The sequence below is a fragment of the Cebus imitator genome, unplaced genomic scaffold, assembly GCF_001604975.1.
Source record: "Cebus imitator isolate Cc_AM_T3 unplaced genomic scaffold, Cebus_imitator-1.0 Scaffold207, whole genome shotgun sequence".
Classification (NCBI taxonomy): domain Eukaryota; kingdom Metazoa; phylum Chordata; class Mammalia; order Primates; family Cebidae; genus Cebus; species Cebus imitator.
The window spans coordinates 3,386,076-3,400,914 of record NW_016107522.1 but is presented as its reverse complement, the minus strand read 5'-3'; the positions used below and the strand labels follow the sequence as shown (position 1 = coordinate 3,400,914).

Sequence of the window (14,839 nt, the reverse complement as noted above, 5' to 3'; positions counted from 1 at the left end):
TCAATTATTACTATATACATTCTCCTAAATCCAAGGGAGCCCCATTCTTTAACAACCTGCTCAGTGGACTTAGAAAACAAATAGAAAAGCTATATGTTATTTATATACCTTGGCAGCACACTAAAGCCCTTAGAGCAAGTGATAAATGATCAGATGTCTTTCTTGAACCTTACCTGGTTTACTCTTTTTAAAAATCCAACCGTTGCCGTCTCCCACACAAAGCTCTTGGCCACTGGGTGAAATCCAAGCTGGGTAGTTGATCATGATAATTCCAACATGTCATGGGCAGCAGCATCTCTCAGAGTCCCACAAGCCAACTGCTGGAAACGAACCTGCAACAACAAGATATTTCTCCATTTTAATTGAAAAATAGTGAACCGTGTCCTAGGTCCAGGAAGCATCACAACTTAATCAATAAGGGAATCATAAAGGAGTGTGTGAGGGGCTATAAATGCCTCTCAAGATTCTGATACACATTAAAACTGGAAGACTGAAGTTTATGTGCTACAGGAGGTGTTTTTGCAAAGAGCATGTTCCTCTTCATGCTGTTATCAATCTACTCAAGCCATCAGTTATTAATGAATGTTAGTGATATTAAAACTTACACATGCTATAGTATGTACAACCTCTCCTTCAGGTAGGTGACCAGTTGGAATACTCAGAGTATTTTTCTGAATTTACCCAGAATACCCTGAGGCTAGCTGGGCAATGAGATGCAACAGGGCAAAACTTGTTAGCAGCTAGAGCAAAATCCACGAGACTGTGGGTCAAGGACGATTTCCTTTGTGACTTCCGAAGCTCCAGCCAATGTCAATATTCCTGATATAAATACTGGGTCACCTCTCTATGATAATCTGTGAGAAACAACTTTGAGGGACATATGTAAGGTGTTGTAAATTCAGCAGCCACCATTACTGATATCAACATACAGGCTATAAGACAGTAACCAGTGTAAACACATCATAGCCAGAGTCTGTACACAAAGGAATGACCAGACCCAAGAAAGTCATTAGACAGCTAATTTGGGGGCAATGTACCACATATTTAATGATTCACTTGTTTACATCCATGAGTAAATATGGCATTTAAACTTAATTAGCATGCCTGACTTTCATTCATACAGAGAAAACCTATGTGTAATCAGTAACCTTTACTGGACTGTTACCTGACACATAAGTAACTCTTCAATAGAAGATTAGGATGATACTAATGAACAGAATTGCTCGTTGATCTTCCCAGGGTAGCTTTTAAAACTATTAGATTATTTTATAACTATAACAACTGTATTTAATAATACATACACAAAAACAAATGTATTACTATTATTTTCTAAGTAGTGCACAGAAAAGGCTTAAAGGTTATTCTAAGTCTGTAGGGAGACTTGTGAATAACTATGTTCTGAAGATTCATGGACACAGGTGCAAAAACTGATTTTAACAAGCAAGGAAATAATAAATCCTCATGCACCTGTGATTAGTTTACATATTCCCAGAAGTCAGTGTGGAGACTTTGTTAAAAGGTACAACAGTATGATATCCTATTATGCCGTTTCAGCAAGAATACTAAGATGACAAAGGGTTCAAGTTGAACACATGCCTTGGACTAGAATGTAGCACTTCAAAATAATTCCTTAAACAAAGAGATGTATATATGACACTAAATGACCATATTGCAATTCAAAACAGGAGTGTTACGCTGATGCTATTAGATACCTTTAAGTATCCACAACCACTCAACATACACACGTCTAAAATTTTTGTATTTGTTGATCCAAGATACTTATTAACCTATTACCTTCCAGATGCAAATTGTTTTTATTCATGCCAAAATCTTTTCTACTTCCTATTTTTTTTGAAGATCATCTGAAAATTATCCTATCACTTATCTTATAAACAAACCTGTTTTCATGAGCAGTAAAGCTTTTTTGGTTCTTTGGCAGCCATGAAGGCTATTAAAAGAAGCCATATAATACTGGACCAGACAACAGGGAAGAGTTTATAACCATAATTTCTAAGCTTCCAAACAGGCTTTGAAGTGAGAAATTTTTGAAAGCTACTTGCTCTGGAAGCACTCATCTGTGACTTAGTGCCACTTCTCATACTTTGGTTCTGCCACTTAATATTTTAAAAGTGAAAATAAGTCAGTATAGCTACTTGCTTTATAAAATGGCTTTATTTTATTACACAGAAATAATGCTATTGATCCCTCCTCAGAAGCAGTAAGTTTTGTATTTTCTTTTCAGCAGTGATGATTTTCACTGACCTTTGTTCATTTGTTTATTCATTAGCCCCCTTATTCATTTCACAGATTTTGACTATCTCCGTTGTGCCAGGCATGGGATTTGGTACTGCAGGTACAAAGCAAGAAGGCTTATATTCTCTTCATGAAAAGATTACTACCTATTCTATTCTGATTTAACATTTTCTTGTAGCCAAGAAAGGCAGCAACATTACATCCAATCAAGATAATTAGCTTTACTTTATAAACAACCTGCTGTGCGACCAGAGCAGGGAAATTCATGAAGTTTGTCAGTGACTGAAGCACTATAGGCTGAGGGAAAATCTACAATATAGAAGGATCAATTCACATAGCTAATGCCTGTGAGGTTGTTATTGCATGTGATAGGTTTGTGTAACTCTTACATCTTCTTCCATAAACTCATGTAGCCGAGTTAAAAAATGAACCAGTCAATCCAACCAATTAGGTTTTGATAGTACAATAACATCTACGGCATCAAACACAAGCATTGCCTTCCAGCTACTGTGTTTAAGGAATCGCAGTACAATCCTGTGTGCTCTGCATCACATCCAAGATAACAAACTTTTGTGTGTGTTGTGGGGGGTGGTGGGGGAGATCCTATTTTTTTGTACAAGTTGTTTTACACAATTTTTTTATGATTATTCAATTTGTTTTCTCTAAAAGGATATATAAATTTAAATGCATGTATTCTCCTGGAAGAGAAGTCTATGAGGGGCCATAAGAAGTACCAATTTCATGACATTGGTTTGAAACTGTATCCTAACATCAATTTTCATTATGAAAAAGCATGCTTTAAGTAATTTTTCACTCATCTCTCTCCAAACGTTATTAAATGAAAATATAATGAAAACAAAAGATAATGACAATTATTTAAAATACTGTTAGATAGTAAGTGATGTCTTTTACTAAAATCAATATGATTTTCAAAGGATTTAATTATTTTATGTTTTGAAACTCTGCTATTACTGGGATGTATAATATGAAAACAAACTATTTTCTTTAATGCTTTCATCATTTTTTGAGAAACTTACTCTTTTAAAAATGGATTCTGAATGTATTTTCTTGTGTGTAAATTATCCCTCAATAATGATTTAAATGTTCTAAAATGAATTTTTGACAATGTGCAAAGAGGTTCAAGATAGAGACATGGTATGCAGAAGTGATTGATAAATCACTGTTGTACATTAATTTAAAACAAGACAAGACCAAAATAAAATTTGGAAAAAAAAAAGGAGAAGAAATTCTAACGTGTACAAACTCTGTTTTCCTGTGTGTTGGTCTGGCCCTCAATGCTCTGTGATTGAATTTTGGTATTCTTTGTCTTTCCTTATGAACATCACGACTACTCTTTTAGTTTATCTTACTGCTTTGAAAAAAGCTTTGCAAAGGATCCCCTGAGCACTTAGGCACTCATTTTATAGGCTATTGATTTGCACTTGTTGACATGTTGCTTTTTATACGTTATCTCAGTGATGCGCTTCATCTTCCCCATGGAGACAAGTTGCACAGCCCTCTAGGTGGCCAACAGAACTAGAAGAGTACTCAGCATTTAGCGAGTTCAGTGCATTTGTTAAATGATTGCTTGGTCTTCGTACATTTTGTGAGCTTTGTATCTGTCACTCATTTTCCCACACTAACACAGAATATAATAATCAAGAATGTACAAACAGGTAGATCATCAATAATCAAAGTTAAGAGGCTTTCTGCCTTAGAAATGCCAAATTTAGCCTTTTCTGTCAGTAATTTTAGGGAAGTGGTAGGTTTGGTCATATTTTATTCACAAATTATTGCTTCTAAATTCTTTTTATTAATTTAGTCTGATGAAAAGCTCAAAAATTATTTATCAGCAGGCAGCGGTCAACAACAACCAGCACTAATACTTGTAAATGTTGTTAATATCTATTTTATATGTATTTTATTTTTAATTGTCTCCCAAACTGTGGGAAATTTGTATTATAATAATGCCTACTTTATGGTGATTAAAAGAAGAATCAAAAAGTCTAAGTTACTGACTCAAGGAGACAGAACCTTTGAAAAAATAGAGCTGTGATTTCAATGCAGTTAATTGATAGTGCTGTTCTGTCAATTAATAAGTTCCTAGAGATTGAATTTGAAAGATTCACTCAATTTATAGATGAAAAACTTAGTCCCAGGGAAGTTAAGTGACGTATCAGAGGCCATTCAGATTTCAATAGGGTCGGGATGAGCATTTAAACCCACAATGCTCCTGTCTTTCCAATATACCACTTTCTTACCCAGCTTACTCAGCATGATGTCCAAATAACTTATAGATTTCCAATTCACTTGATTAAAAGAATGATGTTTCTGGTAGGTTTTATTTCATAAAGATAACAAAACCAACAAACAAATTAACAGGATTTTGCAATACAGTTTTAAATGAATTTAATTTTGAAAGTAACAGATGACCTTTCTCTCTCTCAAGGCATTTTTCTAATTGAAAAAAACAAAATGTAGACACAAAGAGGAGACTGTGTTGATAGACTGTGACAAAGCCTGTGATTAAAGTGTGAATAGCACGTCGGTGTTTTGCTGATGACCATTTTGCATGGGTAACTACATTATTATTAATCACAAGCTGGAAATAATCTTGTAAAATACTCATTTGATATTATTTTCATTTCAGAACCCAGCAGGAAGCCCTTCAAGCTACATAAAGCAAGATCTAAGCTAATGCTATCAATCACTGAGAAATCAGTGCTTGATACTCAAACACAATTCCCCATGTTTTTGTCTTTGCTCAAAGATGCCTAATTTTGAATTATCCAGAAACTTTACCAATTAAAACAGGCCATATCCTTTTCATTTTCTTAAAAGTAGGCATCAATTTGTCACATTCCCACATTTTCCACAGCTGAAAACTTTCCTGTCCTTTTTCCTTCCTTTCCTGTTTTCCCCCTTCCCCCAGCCCACTTTCTTCTTTCTTCCTTTTTTTCTTTCCTCCCTTCTATCCTTCTTTCCCTTGCTTTTCACCTTCTTCATTTCAACAAATAGTTAAACATGTATTAAGTTCTATGCAGTATGCTAGGCTCAGAGGACAAGACAAGACACCTAGTTCCTGTCAAGGTATTGCTAGTCGTCTAGTAGTGAGAATAGAGAAGTAAACCAGCTTATTATTGAAGAAGAGTAGAAGCCCAACCTACGTCGAACATGTCAGAACATGTCAGCTTTGAGTAGAAAATAGTTCATAAATTGATCCTGATTGGCTTGGCTTGGCCTGGTCTACTTAGAACTCACAAAATATAATCATCATCAGGCAGTTTCCAAATACCTCACATACTCTGAGTTTTCTATGACTTAGAGAGAGATCTTTTACATTATCAAAGTACATAAGCTGGAATGCCTCAGGGTCACGTGTGTATCTCTTAAATATAAATACAGTGTGGCTGATTTTGCAAAGGAGCTAAAGAGCCACCAATGGTGGGTGGGAGAAAGTCAGCTTAGCCTAAGGATATTAAAAACAACATTTCAAACACCGTTTTGCCAGAAAGAACATATGTTTGCATTGGTTTTGGTCACTGGCCAACAGTTTGAGATTATCCTTTGTAACTTTTAAGGGGTCATCACCCACTGCTTTCTAGATACAGTATGGGTCACATTCCACTGCCTTTGGCAAGATCCCTGACAGGTTAAACAACAACACACACAATAACTTCTCCTTGGAAGGCCTTTCTAGTGGGGGAGAAACACCTTCTGAATTAGCTCAACAAAATTATGAGTGTTATTAATAATATGGGTCCCTGAGCAATGTCCCAGAATTAATGAATCACCATGTCTAGAGTGAGACTGGAGATTCTGAAGATGACGCTTGCCTAGATTACAGTTAGACAAACTCATGTTTAAGAACCACTCTTCCAGAATAATGTGGGGGGTGCATGGCAGTATATGCAAGCTTATGTACATGGCATTTGAGGTCGGGGCATGAAAAATTACAGACACACTGTGTGTATGTTATTTGTACATGGGAATGAAACTCCTTGACCCTGAAAACAGCACAGGGAGTGGAGTGTGTGGTGTGATAAGGAATGCTGAAAACAGCCTCCTGAGAATGCAGTTTGAGTGTTTACAAGGTCACAGGTGCCTCAGCAACCCACCTCAAATGACCATCCAGTGGATGTTTGTAGTTAATACAAGCCCTTTCAATAAATACTTGGTGGATGGATGCTGGGGTGGACTCTCTCAGAAGAGCCACCCCCAGCCCCATTCAGCGGGAATTGTCTGAGTACTTCCTTCTCGGCATTCACTACTATTTATGAGCTCTGCAAGTGGTGTCCCCGACATGATCGCCTCGAAATTATGTGTAAAGGAGGAGAGCTCATCAATTTTTGGGGCATCCCGGTAAGGGACAGTCCTGACTCCCATCAGAAGGACGGGATGCATGGGTAAAATATCAGAGGTTAGATTATCACGGGTGGAGAAATGACCAAAGAGCAGAAAGTATTTTTTAAAACAGTGCAACAGCTACTTAAGGCTATCCAGTGCACTGTAGGGCCTGAAGCTCTACCCAAGCTTACGCTCTTAATTCGAGAGGAATGCCCTTGGTTTCCTGATCAAGGAAACTTAGATCTAGAGTTATGGGAGCAGGTAGGTCACTGCCTGAAAAGAGGATATGAGCAAGGTCATTTTACTAATGTTACTATTTTGACCACCTGGTACACTCTGCATTGTATCCTCTTTGTCTACCAGATTGCGGCGAGTCAAACTGCCCAACTTCTCCACCTGAAGGGAATTCAGGGGATTTTAAGAAGAAAAAGCAGAAACCAGAACAGGGAGAGATTTCTCTCCCCACTTCATTCCCTTCTATGGGGAATAAGGAAGAGGCTTTTTCTAGTGAGGATAAGGATGGACTGGACTCTTTTCCTCCCCCAATAGAAAACCTATTGCCCTCCTTTCCTCCACCCTTAAAGAGACCTGTGTTTGTTGGCCCCATTCAGACAACAGCACCTCCCATCCTCCTGGAGAAGATTGGAGGCTGCCCAAGGGACAGTTCTTGGATAAGATCCCAGGTGAGTGAACATCTATATGATGGGGTAAATGTGTCCTCAGTAATGGCTTCTTAACAAACTTCCCTGCTGGAGGGGTGCCTCCAGGAGGGAAGGAAAAGTGGCTGATTATGATTGTCCTTATAATATGCCAGTTCTTACTTCCTACTTCCAGCATCGGCCTTTCTGGCCTTGTCTTTTTAATGTTTCCCTGGAGTATAAAGGAAAGTTGCATGCTGCCTCCTGGGTTTTATCCCAGAAAGCTGCAGATTTCTTGCTGCCCACAGAGGCCTGGGGTAGGAGAGTTGCTAAGATGCCATGGAGTGCCCATTTGGTCACTGGCAGTCTGGGCAGGTTTCCCCTTTCTGGGTTTGTGGTGATGGAGGGGAGGCCAAGAGACACAGACTGAGTCCTGGGGTGGCTGCAGGCAGCTCCATCCCGGTCCTGAGAATCAGCTCACCATGGTCACGGGCCTTAGTAACTGAGCTCAGAAAGTGGCCCGATGCTTGCTGGGCTGTTGCTTTTCCTATTTCTGCCCTTCCCTGCCGCCCCTTGCATGTCTCAATTGACAAGCAATTCCTTGTCTTCCCTGGCCTCCTGGGGAAAGAGTGAAGAAACAGTCCATGCGCACCCCAACTTTACTAGCCTAAGGTGGGCAGAGGGGTGTGGAGCAGCCTACAGTACAGAGCTCTGGGGGAGGAGCCCGCTACTGAGGGGTGCTCTCCCATAGCCATATGTGAAATGCTAACTAGGCTGAGCTGGACAAGCTCTGCCAGCTGCTGTCATCTTCAGAAGATAGACGCAGCAGTAAGAAATGTTTGTTTAGCTTTTTAATAAAATGTTTAAAAACACTCTGGCCAGGAAACTTCAAAGCAGACCTGGTGCTGCATGTCTGCTCCTCCCCTGAGCCTCTCTGCTTGGGGGTGGTAAAAACAATACAAAGCAAAGTATATTTTCAGTACCTTACCTTACAGGGTTGGCTCTGGGCGTAGGTGACCTGGAGGATCAGCGGAGTGGTCTTCTCCCAGCCTGTTACCCTCTCGCCTCCTGCCTCTGCGCTTATATACACGCACTTTACCACCTGGTCATTCTCTAGCCTCCTGCCGCCACTTGTGGTCTTCCTTCCTCTCAGGCCATGAGTAGAAACAGGTGGCAGGCTATTAAAAAGAGAGGCTGCTTAAAGAGCCTGGAGCAGGTGAAAAGAAACCAGCCACAGCCCTACTTTTCCAAGCTCTTTAATGCAGGAGAATGGCCAGAACCTACAGACATTTAGTAATATTTGTGGGGGTTTTTTCTTTTCTTTTTTTTTTTTTGCACACTTAAGTAACTCAGTACAGGTTTATTATCCTGGCCACTTGCAGTCACATTCTAATAACTTTCAAAGGCCAAAATATGGTTTAAAAAAATCACTTAAAATATCCATCCTTTCCATGCCTTAATTTAACAGGTAGGCTTTATCTTTCGCTATTTCTGTATTTTATGTGCTATGTACCTGTCTCATAATCCCTCTAAACATATACAGAAGACCACAGATTTAGTAGCTTCTCTTCTCATTAAGGGGCACTGCGTCCAGTTGTCAGAATATGACATTGCTATTCTTTTCCTACCATTAAGCAAGGAACAATTTCATACTCCCTTAGCTTGTTATCTTGATTGGGAAATAGCAATGGCTGGCTTTATTGGTAATATCAGCTTTCATTTACCAGCCTCTAACCTCCTGAACTTTTCACAAACTGTGCCTGTTACATTTGTGTCTATTGTTGTCTCTGAGCCCTTGCTTCATGCCACCACTGTCTTTACAGATGGTTCACGAAAAACTGGAAAAGATAGCTACAGTGTGGCAAGATGCCATGCAAAATTGGCAACGCAAAATCCAGGAACATTTTAAAACTATGCAACAGGCGGAGTTAGGTGCCCTAATATTGGCCTTACAAACTTTTCCTCACCAAGACATAAATATAATTAGTGATTCTGCTTATGCAGTGTATAGTATTGCTCATTTAGATCTTGCATATGTGAAGGGCCTTACTAATGAATTTTTACTAGCTTTGTTTCTTGCAGCACAAGAGCTCTCCTGTGACCGTCTTCACCCTCTTCACGTCACACATATTTGCTCTCATTCTAGGTTATCTGGTCCCTTGTAAGAGGGAATGCTTGAGCTAAGGCTCTGGCACAACCACAAATGTGGTAAGCAGATTCTTCTGCATTTTTGCGAGCTCAAGCTGATCATGCTTTTTTTCATCAGAATTCCCACAGAATGCAAGTGTTAAGTTTCATTTAACACTTGCTGAAGCTCTCAGGATTAGTGAAACTTGTCCTAATAGCCAACGGCATTCTCTCTCCTTTTCCCTTAGGGTTTGGTGCCAACCCACAAGGTGTGGTGCCTAATGCTATCTGGCAAACTGATGTTACTCAGTATCCACCCTTTGGATGCTTTAAATTTCTCCGTGTTACCATGGACACTTTTACAAGCTTGATACACGCTATCCCCTAGACCAGAGAAAAAACTAAAGATGCAATTGCTCATTTGCTTAAATCTATTATAGCTTTAGGCCTTCCACAAACTATAAAAACTAATAATGGTCCTTGCTATCTTAGTGCTTGATTTGCATGTACATTACAACTTTGGCACATACAACATAAAACTGGCATCCCCTGTAACTCAAACAGTTAGACCATTATTGAACAAGCTCGTCAAACTCTTAAAATATATCTCAATAAACAAAAAGGGGGAATATGGGGTTCTCTTGAGAACAGTACTTGTCATTGGAGAATCAACCGACAAAGATGGTGATGACTCGCAAGGCATCTGACATTATCTGAGGACAGCTAAAGAAATTGGATCAACAAGCAACTATCCAGCTTGCCACTGTGGAAGCCCCCGCAACTGCAGAGAATGGATTTCTTATGCTTCTGGTGGTAATTGGGGAAATGTCTGAGAAGGTAAGACAGGCATGGATGTTGGGGTGTCTGATAATTCTTGTCCTATGCCTAGAGGGATCAGCTCAAGAACATGTTTATTGTAGTCATGTTCTGAGTCCCCCTGTTTTTACTGTTATTATGTGATGGGGTGCTGACCTACCTTTGTCATCTAATGATTCTTCTTGGACAGGAGGTCGATGGATGCTCCTGTATTATCCCCTTAACTGAAAATCTGAGGTGGATTAAACTTAATGACTCCTTGATTTTATTGTCTAGTAATCCCCCTCTTTGTTTTTCCACAATAGCACATGGTAAGTGTATTACTCTCACTCCTCAGGAGTATCTTTACTATCAGCCCGTAAGTGATGCTAAGCTTATAAATTTGACTTTTATTTCTGCTGTTACCACTATCCTCACTGAGGTCTCTCATCAAGCTACACAAGTGCCTGATCTTCCTATATATTGTCCGAGTAGGGACTGGTGATATAAGTTAGGGGCCAACCTGCACCATGCCAAGGGCCTCTGTTTGATAATGGCACCTTACTTGATTGGGACCCCCATGGTTATCTTATGTCTGCAAATCAGACTATTGTATTTCGGAGTCCCTCCAATAATTCTATCACCTGGTCAGAGTATTTGCTTTCAGAACCAATATTACAACTAAAAGGGAAACAAGCTTTAAGCCCTGTTTATGCCCAAATTTGGAGACTAGGACTTTTTTTTTTTTTTTTTTTGATCAGTTTCTTTCACATGGCAAATACATTAATAGTGGTGGGAACTTACACCCTTTCCTGGCAGAATAATGTTACGGATACAGTCTTGATTTGTAATACACACCCTTACATACTTCTGTTTGGGCAAGGTGTTCCTAATATAGAGCAGACTCAATTCTTTTATACTATTAAAATATCTTTCAGTAGTTGGTATGCTACATGCTTACCTCATCAAAACATTACACAGTTAAATATAACCTATGTCATGCCTTTAAAACAGCATGCAGAATTGTGGCTGCCTGTTAATTTTACCCAGAGCTGGGAAGGAAATTCCACCTTGCAGTTATTTAGAAAGGCACATCTGCAGGGGACTTATCATGACCATTTGTCTTCTCAAATTTCCACTCTTGAGTGTGAATTAAAGAAACAACTTGAAGAGTGGTTGCAGTAATTACAAACAAGTACCCTTCATCAATTGTAAGAAGGCTTTTGATGTTAAACCCGAACTTGGTTGCCTAAGTTAAACATACGCATTTGGTTGATGGCCGCTATACTGATTCATTTTTGTATCTGTTTGCTAGGCATTTGCAGGTGGCTTTGTGCTGCCACCTGACACATCTACGACCAGAGAAGAGCCATAGAAGCTTACTTTGCATTGCATGACCAGCATGCTCTAAGAATTAAAGAAGGGGGAGATGTAGGGAGTACACGGCAACATATTCAAGCTTACATACATGGTATTTGAGGTTGGGGCATGAAAAAATACTGACACACTGTGTGTATGTTGTTTGTCATGGGAATGAAACTCCTTGACCCTGAAAATAGCACAGGAAGTGGAGTGTGTGGTGTGATGAGGAACGCTGAAAACAGCCTCCTGAGAATGCGGTTTGAGTGTGTCCAAGGTCACAGGTGCCTCAGCAACCCAACTCAAATGACCATCTAGTGGATGTCTGTAGTTAATACAAGCCCTTTCAATAAATATTTGGTAGATGGATGCTGGGGGCGGACTCTCTTAGAAGAGCTACCCTCTAGCCCTGCTCAGCTGGAACTGTCTGAGTACTTCATTCTTGGCGTTCACTGCAAGCTATACGCTCTGCAAACAAAGTCCGTTTTTGATTTTTGTCAGTATTTTTCTACAACTTTTAATGTAAAACATTTATTTCTCTTTGAGTTTTAGATAGCTCATTTTGGGGGAAAATGATTCTTCCATGAATTGCATATATTGAGAAGTGTTGTTTCAAATGCTACACAAGAAGATTATCCCTAAGATACATAATTGTCAGATTTTCCAAGGTCTAAATGAAAGAAAAATGTTAAAGGCAGCTGGAAAGAAAGGGTAGGTAATCTACAAAAGGAACCCCATCAGGCTAACCGTGGGCCTCTCAGCTGAAACCCTGTAAGCCAGAAGAGATTGGGTGCCTATATTTAACATTCTTAAAGAAAAAATCTTCAACCAAGAATTTTACGTCCAGGTAAACTAAGCTTCTTTGGTGGAGGAGAAACAAGATTCTTTTCAGATAAGCAAATGTTGAGGGAGTTCCTTACCACTAGACCTGTCTTACAAGAAGTCTTGAAAGCAGCCTAAATATAGAAAGGAAAGACTGCTACCAGCTAATACAAAAACACACTTAAACACACAGACCAGTGTCACTATAAAGTAGCCATATAAAGTAGCCACACAAGCCAATGGAATCAATTTCTTATTAGTGTAAGGCAGAGTGTGCCTAAAATGGGAAACAAGAAATGACAGAGGGTAAGTGGTCTCATCAGGACTTACATTTCATGAAGAAGAAACTATCATCTCTATACATAACCACTCTCAAGAACAGTGCTACTGCATGAGTTTGACAGCAATGCCATTTCCTGATGGCATGTAGTTAGTGTATTTGAGATATACAACCCCTTTTACGCTGGAAGCAGTGGCTCACACCTTTAATCCCAACATTTTGGGAGGCCACATCAGGTGGATTACTTGAGCTTAGGAGTGTGTGATCAGCCTGGTTGACATGGCAAAACCCTGTCTCTACAAAAAATACAAAAAAATTAGCCAGGCCTGGTGGCACATGCCTGTTGTCTCTGCTACTCAGGAGACTGAGTTGGGAGGATGACCTGAACCCAGGAAGTTGAGGCTGTAGTGAGCCCTGATAATACCACTGCACTCCAACCTGGACAACCAAGTGAGAACTTGTCTGAAAAAAAAAAAATTACAACCCCTTTTAGCAGGGTGGTGGTAGTAGGGATGAATCAAAAGTAATACAGTATTCTAAAGAAGAGAGATGGGAAAATAATAAGTATTTGGCAAGTAACCACTGAAAATTAGTGTGTCACACCGTATGCTTTACGTACATGTTCTCATTTAATCTTCATAAGAACCTGGGAGACAGATACTACTTCCATTTTGCAGCTGAAAGGCATGGAGTCAGAAAAGATCAGTAGCTTGCCTAAGGTCAAAAAGCTATGAGGGAGTCTTAAGATTTAAACTTATGACTTATTAATTGTTTAGGTCCTAAGCTTTCTAGCACAATAAATCCTCTGCAGGTCATTTGTCCTATCAGTTTGCTTTTGATTTCCCACATCAAGAATAAAGCCAGGTGAACCCATTTCTTTCTCTATTTCTAACACTTCCTTCCCCTAAACACTGTATTCTACTTTGTCCCCCCAAGATCAGGTATATAGAGATAAAACACAGAGAGATCAGGTAATGGGAAGCCTGTGTGTGTGTGTGTGTGTGTGTGTGTGTGTGTGTGTGTGTGAATATGCTTTTGTTTGTTTTTGTTTTGGCTTTCCATAAACCAACATGCTCCTGTTCCTATTAATTCTATTATTTTTATTAGGAGAGCATATAGAAGTTGCTGCTGAGAATAATCTTGGAGGGAAGGAAAGGCCTTCTTTCTATTGCAGTCTGGGAATGAGAGGGGCTTAGATGTGACCTAACTCAACTAACAAGACCTAAATATGAAAGCCTGAGAGACTGACATGAAGATTTTTTTAAACTGTAGTCATATATAAAATTGAATCTTGAACAACATGTGGATTACGAGCACCAACATCCTCATGCAGTTGAAAATTTGTGTACAATATTTGACTCCCGAACCAATCAATCCAAGATGGCCATTTAGGAACAGCTCAGGATTGCAGCTCCCAGTGAAAGCACAGAGGGTGAGTGGACGCCGCATTTTTATTGCCCACAGACTAGGAAATTCCCAGGCAGAGAAGCCCCACAGGTCACCAGCACGGCTGTGTCGGCTGGCGCAGCTGCTTTGCCCCGCGCAGCTGCTTTGTCAGCGCCCCGGTGCAGCAGTTCTCCATAGAAAATACACTGGTCTGGGTGCCCTTTTGGCTGGCAATTGGAGCCATGGGAAGTCGCTCATTCATCTGTTCAAAAAGGGGACTGAACAGGGAACCAGGTCAGTAGATTCCAGGACAAAAAAAGTGCCACGAATCTCAGTGCCGCTGTTTAAGCCAGCGCAGTGAGTCACCACACAGGAAAACACACAGATCCCGGCGCCTCTTCAACAGGCAACTGGAACACCAATTAAAAAAAAAAAAGGCTCTGAGGCAGGGAGCCAGGTGATCAGGCTCAGTTGGTCCAACCCCCACAAAAGAACAGCAATCAGACACTCTCTGGACTGAGAGTTTCACAGCAAGCGCACCTAAACCTGGGATGGTCCAGCTCTGTGGGGGAGGGGTGTCCGCCATTACCAAGGCACTTCAATGCTACGGAGGTAGTCAGCCAATGCTGAGGCAGCCCGCCATTGCCAAGGCAACCCGCCATTGCTGAGGCAGCCCGCCGTCGCCGAGACAACCCTCATCACAGAGAGAGTACTCCAATACAGAGGTGGGCCACCATTGCCAAGGCAGTTCTAACGACACCCATAAAAACAGGACTGCAGGGAAGTTCACTCGGCAGCTGGGTGGAGCCCACAGCAGCTCAGCAAAGCCTCT

The 14,839-nt window shown here is 40.3% G+C and overlaps 1 protein-coding gene across 1 annotated transcript in view; it reads right to left on the bottom strand.

Annotated features, from left to right (window-relative positions):
* Positions 1-14,839, bottom strand: part of LINGO2 (leucine rich repeat and Ig domain containing 2) — a 478,120-nt gene that overhangs the window by 335,249 nt on the left and 128,032 nt on the right. Inside the window, exon 3 of the mRNA XM_017548467.2 lies at positions 174-332. The gene's annotated coding sequence lies outside the window, so the exon portion shown is untranslated. The remainder of the gene's footprint in view (positions 1-173; positions 333-14,839) is intronic.